This window comes from Triticum aestivum, chromosome 2A, assembly GCF_018294505.1.
Source record: "Triticum aestivum cultivar Chinese Spring chromosome 2A, IWGSC CS RefSeq v2.1, whole genome shotgun sequence".
NCBI classification, from domain to species: Eukaryota; Viridiplantae; Streptophyta; class Magnoliopsida; order Poales; family Poaceae; genus Triticum; species Triticum aestivum.
This window is the reverse complement of record NC_057797.1, coordinates 422,878,014-422,886,188: the sequence shown is the minus strand read 5'-3', so window position 1 is coordinate 422,886,188 and position 8,175 is coordinate 422,878,014. Positions and strand designations below refer to the sequence as shown.

Sequence of the window (8,175 nt, the reverse complement as noted above, 5' to 3'; positions counted from 1 at the left end):
AGGCATTAACACACATAATTCAAATTCAAACAATTGGTGCATGAAAGGGTGCACAAGAATGGTCTGGAAAAACCATACTCGTGGTATTTAGTAATTTCTCAAGCCTTTTACAAGGAATGGGCGGAGATTTCAATGGAATTTGTGGAAATAGTCCACCACAAACGCGTCATTTACTGGGTTATCAACTATAGATCAATGAAATATGTGCTTGAAAAACATGACGGCTGGCACGGGGCCATGGTATGGCCTCACCGTGCCCTGGTTAAAAGCTGAGAAGGTTTGATTTATGTCTTCATGCACGCCCTTCATAAATCGAACCATCACCGAGGAAGTTCAATGCTTTTCAGAGGGAAATCACCAAGATTGAAGGAGAATCCAAATTACCGTCCTAGTTTGTCATTCAGTTTTTTTCCAACGATCAACGTACCGCCTCAAATGCAACATGTTCAAATTCGACATTTTTCTGAACTCATTTACCATATTTAGGGAATTATGTGCATTTTCTAGGCATTAATTATGCACATAATTCAAATTCGAACAATTGGTGCATGAACAGGTGCACAAGAATGGTCTGGAAAACCATGCTCATGCTATTTAGTAAATTCTCATGCCTTTTACAAGGAATGGGCAGATATTTCAAGGAAATGTGTGGCAATAGTCAACCATAAACGTGTCATTTACTGGGTTAACAACTATACAAAAATGAAATACATGCTTGGAAAAACATGACGCCTGGTGTGGTGCCATGGTATGACCTCACCGTGCCCTGGTAAAAATGTCGTCATGCACGCTTTTCATAAAACGAACTATCCCCGAGGAAGTTTCATGGTTTCGAGGGGGAAATCACCAAGATTGAAGGGGGATCCAAATTTCCTTTGTCCTTTGTCGACGAGTTTTTTTCTATGATGAACATACAACCTGCAAATAACCGTGTTCAAATTTGGCACTTTTCCGGGTTCATTTGCCATATTTAGGGAATTATGTGTATTTCCTAGGCATTAATGCACATAATTCAAGTTCAAACAATCGGTGCATGAAAGGGTCCACAAGAATGGCCTGGAAAACCATGCATGCTCGTGCCATTTAGTAAATTCTCATGCCTTTTACAAGGAATAATGAATAGATATTTCGATGAAACATATGGCAATAGTCAACCACAAATGTTTGTGTGTTGGGTTTTCAACTATAGAAAAATGAAATAAATGCTTAAAAAATATGACGCCTGGCATGGTATGACCTCACCATGCCTTGGTAAAAATTTGAGAAGGTTTGGCTTATGTGTCGTCATGCACGCCCTCCATAAATCGAACCATCACCGAGGAAGTTCCATGCTTTCTAGAGGGAAATCCCCAAGATTGAAGGGGAATACAAATTTCCGTCCTAGTTTGTCATTCAGTTTTTTTCCAACGATCAACATACCGCCTCAAATGCAACGTGTTCAAATTTGACATTTTCCCAGGCTCATTTACCATATTTAGGAGATTATGTGCATTTTCTAGACATTAATGGACATAATTCAAATTCGAACAATCAGTGCATGAAAAGGTGCACAAGAACGGTCTAGACAACCATGCTCGTGTTATTTAGTACATTCTCATGCCTTTTACAAGGAATGGGCAGGTATTTCAAGGAAATGCATGGCAATAGTCAACCATAAACGCGTCGTTTACTCGGTTAACAACTATACAAAAAATGAAACACATGGTTGGAAAACATGACGCCTGGCGTGGTGCCATGGTATGGCCTCACCATGCCCTGGTAAAAATTGGAGAATTTTTTCCTTATGTCGTGATACGCGCCTTTCATAAATCGAACCATCACCGAGGAAGTTTCATGGTTTCGAGGGGGAAATCACCAAGATTGAAGGGGGGTCCAAATTTCCTTTGTCCTTTGTCCATGCATTTTTTTCTACAATGAACATACAACCTGCAAATCATCGTATTCAAATTTGGCACTTTTCTGGGTTCATTTGCCATATTTAGGGGATTATGTGTGTGGGAACCCGGAATTAACTTCCAGCCCTCCTGTGTATATTTTTCAACCCCAGGATCATTGTTGACAACACAGCGAAATGGTATCATTGCACAATACGTAAAAGTATTACAAGTTTAATAAATATTGCCGCAAGGAATACATAGAGAAACTCTCATGAAATTTATTACAATCAGAAAGTAGCAGAAAGTACAATGCGTAGTGACTCCAACTCAGCCACAGACAGTCGATGTAGTCCACGTGACCTCACTCCTACGGATCGCCATAGTTGTCATAGACATCACCTTCGTCTTCATGGGACTCTGTTGTTCAACAAAATTATTGCCATGAGTACATTACATACTCAACATACCTCCTTCGAAGAAGGTCCTAACAGCTACATGTGGCTTCAAAGGAAGGCTGTAAGCTCATTTGCATAAAGCTAATTTTGTTTTACAAATAAAATAGTTTGATAAAAGCAGTTTTAGATGAAAACATGTTTATCTCCAGAACAACTTTCATCAAGTGAGGATCCTCAATCAACTCACATCCTTCATAGGTTTCAAGAATAGGGGCAAAGAGGGAATAAGCAAGACAGGTCCTGTACGTCAAGAAAGATTCATGTGTCGTCCATGACCATGGACACGGCTATTCGAATAGTTTTACACTCTGCAGAGGTTGTACACTTTACCCACACTACACAATCCCGTCTTGATGCCACCAGTGGCCGCCGGTATAGTACACCATTTGGTATACCGGTAGGGAGATTGTGACGAGGTCTTTGGACTATATCCCCAAAAGATGTGACATGCCCACTGGGTCTGGCGCACGAAACTGAGAGTACGTCCTCAAACGGGTACCCCCATCTGTGCCGAGGATACTCCCCGCATGGCAGCTATCCCATATGCGGTATGGCGACATCGACACCTAAGGCTGACTAGCTTACTTGACCAAGCCAGTGCCCATATAGCATGTGGCTCTACTGTTATCACAATCTTCAAATCCAAGACTTATTAGGCCTTATGCGGCACAGACGACTGATTGCCCCCTTCAACTAGTGAAGGGCAGCCAATCGCTCCTTCAATCCTTGATTCAGCTGTCGCTCGCGCTAGTATTCAGATGGTAAGTTTCACCCAGAGTAGAAGAGGATAGAGAAGGTCAACAAGGGCCAACTGGCCTAGCTCAGTGATAAGTTTCAACTGTCAATGACTCAGAGGTCATTCAACCAAGCACCTATAGGGTGATAAGCATGGCTAAGCATTTCTACTCTACCAGAATACTATAATTCTACTCAGGTGTCAAGTGAATGGGCAACAAGCGGATCAAGGTAATGTGTCAATTGACACGCTATCTACAAGAATGAAAATAGCATGCATATAGTAACCATAAAACACAATGCAATTTTGTAAAGCATAGGATAAGTATGATCAAAGAAGGAGGCATGCCTTCATTGTTGAGTCATTCTTCGGTAACCTATTTCTGTCCATGTCCAACACCGTCGTCACTCCCTACTCGTCGTAATGATAGCAAAAGACAAACAAGTAAATACCAAAGCAACACTAAATCCAAATAACATCCAAAACAAGTTAAGAGTGAATGGATAACAAGATATTGACAAAGATGGAGATTCGGAAATGATGTAGCACATTGGAACATAAGAGAGATGATTCAATGAAGTGACATGGTTAGGTTAACGCAACTAAGGAAGGCTTGGTGATCAAGACTAACATTCTAATACGAACTATGATATTGACCATAGGTAGTGCCTACTACACATCACGACTAACTATATAGAAAACTACTGTATAACCAACACAATGGCAACAACACACATGGAATGGAACCAACTTATGCATTTTAACTACACAATCACATCATGGCATGATGAAGGTAATAGTTAACCACAAATATATATATATATATTTAGATAGAATCTAAATATTTGTAATGGTCAATAGTAGTCAAACATATGCATCAACTATATAATAATTCAAAAGGCGATAGTTCCACAAGACAAACGAACAAACATTACAAACCATACTAGTTACGCAATCAAACATCACTCAACAACATGAATCGAATTGACCTAGGTCTAACCCTATAACATTAGTAATATAAAATATGATCAACTCTATTATAACAAACCAAGTCATTTGTGAAACAATTGATAAGAAACTATACAAGACATGGAACAAAAGAGTGAACTACTATTGATATGATTAAGATTAATAATCAACCACAAGTAAATATATGGATGTATCGAAATATTTATTGTGGTTAAAAATAAGAAAAGACTAAACACCAATCATAACAACTATTAGCAAGCATTTCTATGACAAAAGACAAACCAATGCTATCACAAAACTAATTGGAAAATTAAATAACCAGACACATCATACAAGGCATGTGAGTATAGAATTGTGAAGAGGTCTTATCTAATAACACAAGCATTAAACATATGAGTGACCATGAGAAGATACTAAACTAGGACACTCTTTATAATAAAGGAAACAACTAATATCCAAATGACCTCTAGCAAAAAGATTACCACAACATGATTAACAAGCAACAATGTGCACTAAGCATATGAGAAAGACACAACTCAACTATTGAAAGGTAAACTATCCTAATCATGTGATGAGCTAATGCAACATGTGCCAAACACTCATAACACTAACATGAGACAAGTCAAGCATATATGAGCAACACAAGTACAACTATAACACATGGAATATAATAACACATGAAAGTTAACTAGCATGACTTGATGTCTAGACTTAGGCATACCACAAATGCAACAGTAAGCTAAACCAGATATGATGCTAAGCATGGATGACCATGGCACGATATACCAAAATATGCTGCTAATAAAATGCAACGTGTAACTATGAGATAACCTAGTTGATAACAAGTGACCTAAAGATCAAGCACGACGTTAGCATACAACACTACGATGCTAGTTATGATAAATGAGAACATGGAAGCATACTAAGCACGTAGGAAAGTATACAACTAGGTCATCTCATCAACCAAATCAACATGTGTTATAGAAGCATGAATAATAAGATGACATGCATTTCTATGTAGTCATCATACACTTGCAAATATATAAAAGGTACACAACTAAGCATCATACAACACACATATTGGTATACACACGCGTTATGCAATCAAGTTATACAATCGAACATCATGACATGGTATTGATAAGACAAGAAATTCTTAAATAAAAGAATGTATGGTATCAACAAATCACTATGATATATCTACCAAGTAAACATTAACCAAATGTATGAACATAAGGTACAAACTACCAATGATATAACACATGGTAGGCATACAACCAAATATGACTTCTACTTGAGTAAATACTAATATGACATGTCAATCAACTAAGCACATGTCAATCAACTAAGCATGCATAGCTACTATCCTAAGTAAATATAACATGTTGGCTAATTACCAAGAAATAATAAACTGAACTCTATGTCACAACGAATAAATTCTATATAGAATGCAAATATGACAATGACATAAAGCAACTATCCATGCAATACTAAACAATAAACTTCTACAAAATCGCGTTAACAATTACTCAAAAGTTGCTACTAAAATAACACATAAAACATGACATGTCACACAAGTTAGCAAAGTGAGAAAGTGATCTTGAACCACGCATGATGAGATAGATAATTAAAATGCTAATAGAGTGCCTACAACAAGTAATTCATCACAACCATGGCTATGTTCTAAGTTAACATGCCAATCCAAGACAACTACTATAAAGAAACTAAACAACAAAATAATAGATTGACGGACCACTATCATAGGCATGACATGATTTTGAATATATAAAACACACATGCTACATGGATGTAAATGAATATAGAAAATATATCAAAGATATATTCATGCTAAACAAAAGGAAATAATCGAAACATGAAATATTACATTATTCGATACATAAAGAAAAGTTTAGAATAATTCCACATAAATATAAGCATGTCGAGCGTTGACCAAATATTGTACGCTCGCAAACAATAAGTATCAAACACAACCAAAATAATGATAATAAGATTACACTGATAATGCTCCAAATCTAATTAAAATAATAACACGCGCCAATCATGTATGATGGATGATAACTGATGCACCAATCAACTCCTACACAAGGTAATAACTCGAAGGAACTAATACAAAGGCATATCATACTTTTAGATGATGCACAGAGTTATCTACACGAAATGCTACAAAAAATAAAACGCACCTTCAGATCAATGGAGTAAAACATTTGATACTCCTAGGCATAACGAGAGACATAGAAATAACATACCAATAGAAAAGTTTTACCAACACAAAACCTATTTGGATTCCATACAAAAAAACGACTAAGATTATATCTCTTCTACCGATCACAAGATAGAACCCACAATCTAACCCCATCACTGGATTTCTACGATCATATGGACAATTTTATCTATTGGGCTCAAAGTCATAAGATGAACAAAACTAAAGAATTATGTCTATGCCATCAATTCGAATTCGGTTTTGGACACACGCGGCCAATGACAGAGATAGGTTGAATCATGATGTCTACAGGATACACTAGGTGATGACAAGTACGCATGCAAATGAATTTGATAGAGTCTCACCGAGTTTGATGGAACGGTGCGACGAACTTGATGAACAGTGTACGCGGACATGCCGAATTCTTCGTGTGTGCTTGACGGATCACGTTCCTTCTTCCCTGAATGAAATCATGGCATGGAGGAGGAGTTTATGGCACAAGGATTCAGATAGAGATGGTCCGAGTCATCGGGATCTAAACCTTGCATCCATGGAGCTTCAAAAGTTCAACGAGTGTTCTTGGGCAGAGGAGGAAGAGAGAGGGCATGAGTTGCCAGGGGATTGGAAGAGGAAGTAGAGGCGCACGCCTAGATATCTCCGGTTTTGGAAATGGTCTAAGATCAAGGGAGTTAGAGGAGGAGGAGAATCATGGCTGTATGTTTCTTGCTCTCTGTGCGTTTATGAACGAAACTAAAAAGGAATAGGAAGCACCAAGGGGCGCTCGCTCGCCGGAAGAAATGGGCAGAGAAACAGGCCAAGGAAGGAGTGGAGGAGAAGGAACGCAAAGCCGTTTCCTCTATGTAATTGCAGGTGACTTTTTCCCTTCCTGTACGTGTGTGTTGGCTATTTCCCTTCTGAAGTTGTCAACGTACAAGAGGAGAGGAGGAGAGGCCTTAGTTGGTTGGGCCAAGTGGATGGAAGCCCGTGTGGAGAGGAGGGGAGGAGAAAGAAAAAGAAAGAAAACAAAAAAATAGATGGGCTAAGCCCATGCGACTTAGACAGGAAAAATAGCAGTGGCTCAACTCAGGGAAGAGAAGAGAGATGTACATATGCATGTATTGGTGGATTTGTCTAATAAACAATGTACGTGTGAAAGAAGTATGAGTAAGACATGTGAACAATTCAAATGGTAGAACGTATCTAATGGTCCGATGGAATTTGACCCGAGATTGAGAAAAGGAAAAGAAATTGATTTCCGTTTTAGGAAATCGAGAGAAGGAAAAGAAGCTCGAGCAGTCAAACGAATTTGAGTAACCCAAAAAATATTCAAGACGCATATTTAATATGCCAAAGAAGAGCTGATTAAAAGAAAAGACTAAACACAAAATTTAATTAGGTTCACATTAGTTCAAATTAAATCCTTCAATTATAAAAGTCCAATTTAAGCTTTGTTAACAAATAAAACAAATGAAATTTTCTCGCCCTGATTTTTGGAATAAAAAAATTCTTAAACATTCCGAGAATCGGGATGTTGCAATGTGCATTTCCTAGCCATTAATGCACATAATTCAAGTTCAAACAATCGATGGATGAAAGGGTCCACAAGAATGGCCTAGAAAACCATGCTCGCGCCATTTAGTAAATTCTCACGCCTTTTATAAGGAATGGACATATATTTTGATGAAATGTGTGGCAATAGTCAACCACAAATGTTTGTTTGTTGGGTTTTTAACTATAGAAAAAATTGAAATAAATGCTTAAAAACATGACACCTGGCATGGTGCCATGGTATGAACTCACCATCTCCTGGTAAAATTTTGAGAAGGTTTGGCTTATGTCGTCATGCACGCCCTTCATAAATTGAACCATCACTGAGGAAGTTCCATGCTTTCGATACGGAAATCCCCAAGATTGAAG

At 38.0% G+C, this 8,175-nt stretch overlaps 1 long non-coding RNA gene across 1 annotated transcript; it reads right to left on the bottom strand.

Annotated features, from left to right (window-relative positions):
• Positions 1–2,031: 2,031 nt before the first annotated feature.
• LOC123185353 (uncharacterized) lies at positions 2,032–7,104 on the bottom strand. The gene is made up of 2 exons (XR_006493355.1): positions 6,624–7,104; positions 2,032–2,294 (listed from the first exon to the last, which is right to left on the bottom strand). It is a non-coding gene; the product is annotated as an uncharacterized lncRNA (long non-coding RNA).
• Positions 7,105–8,175: the final 1,071 nt, after the last annotated feature.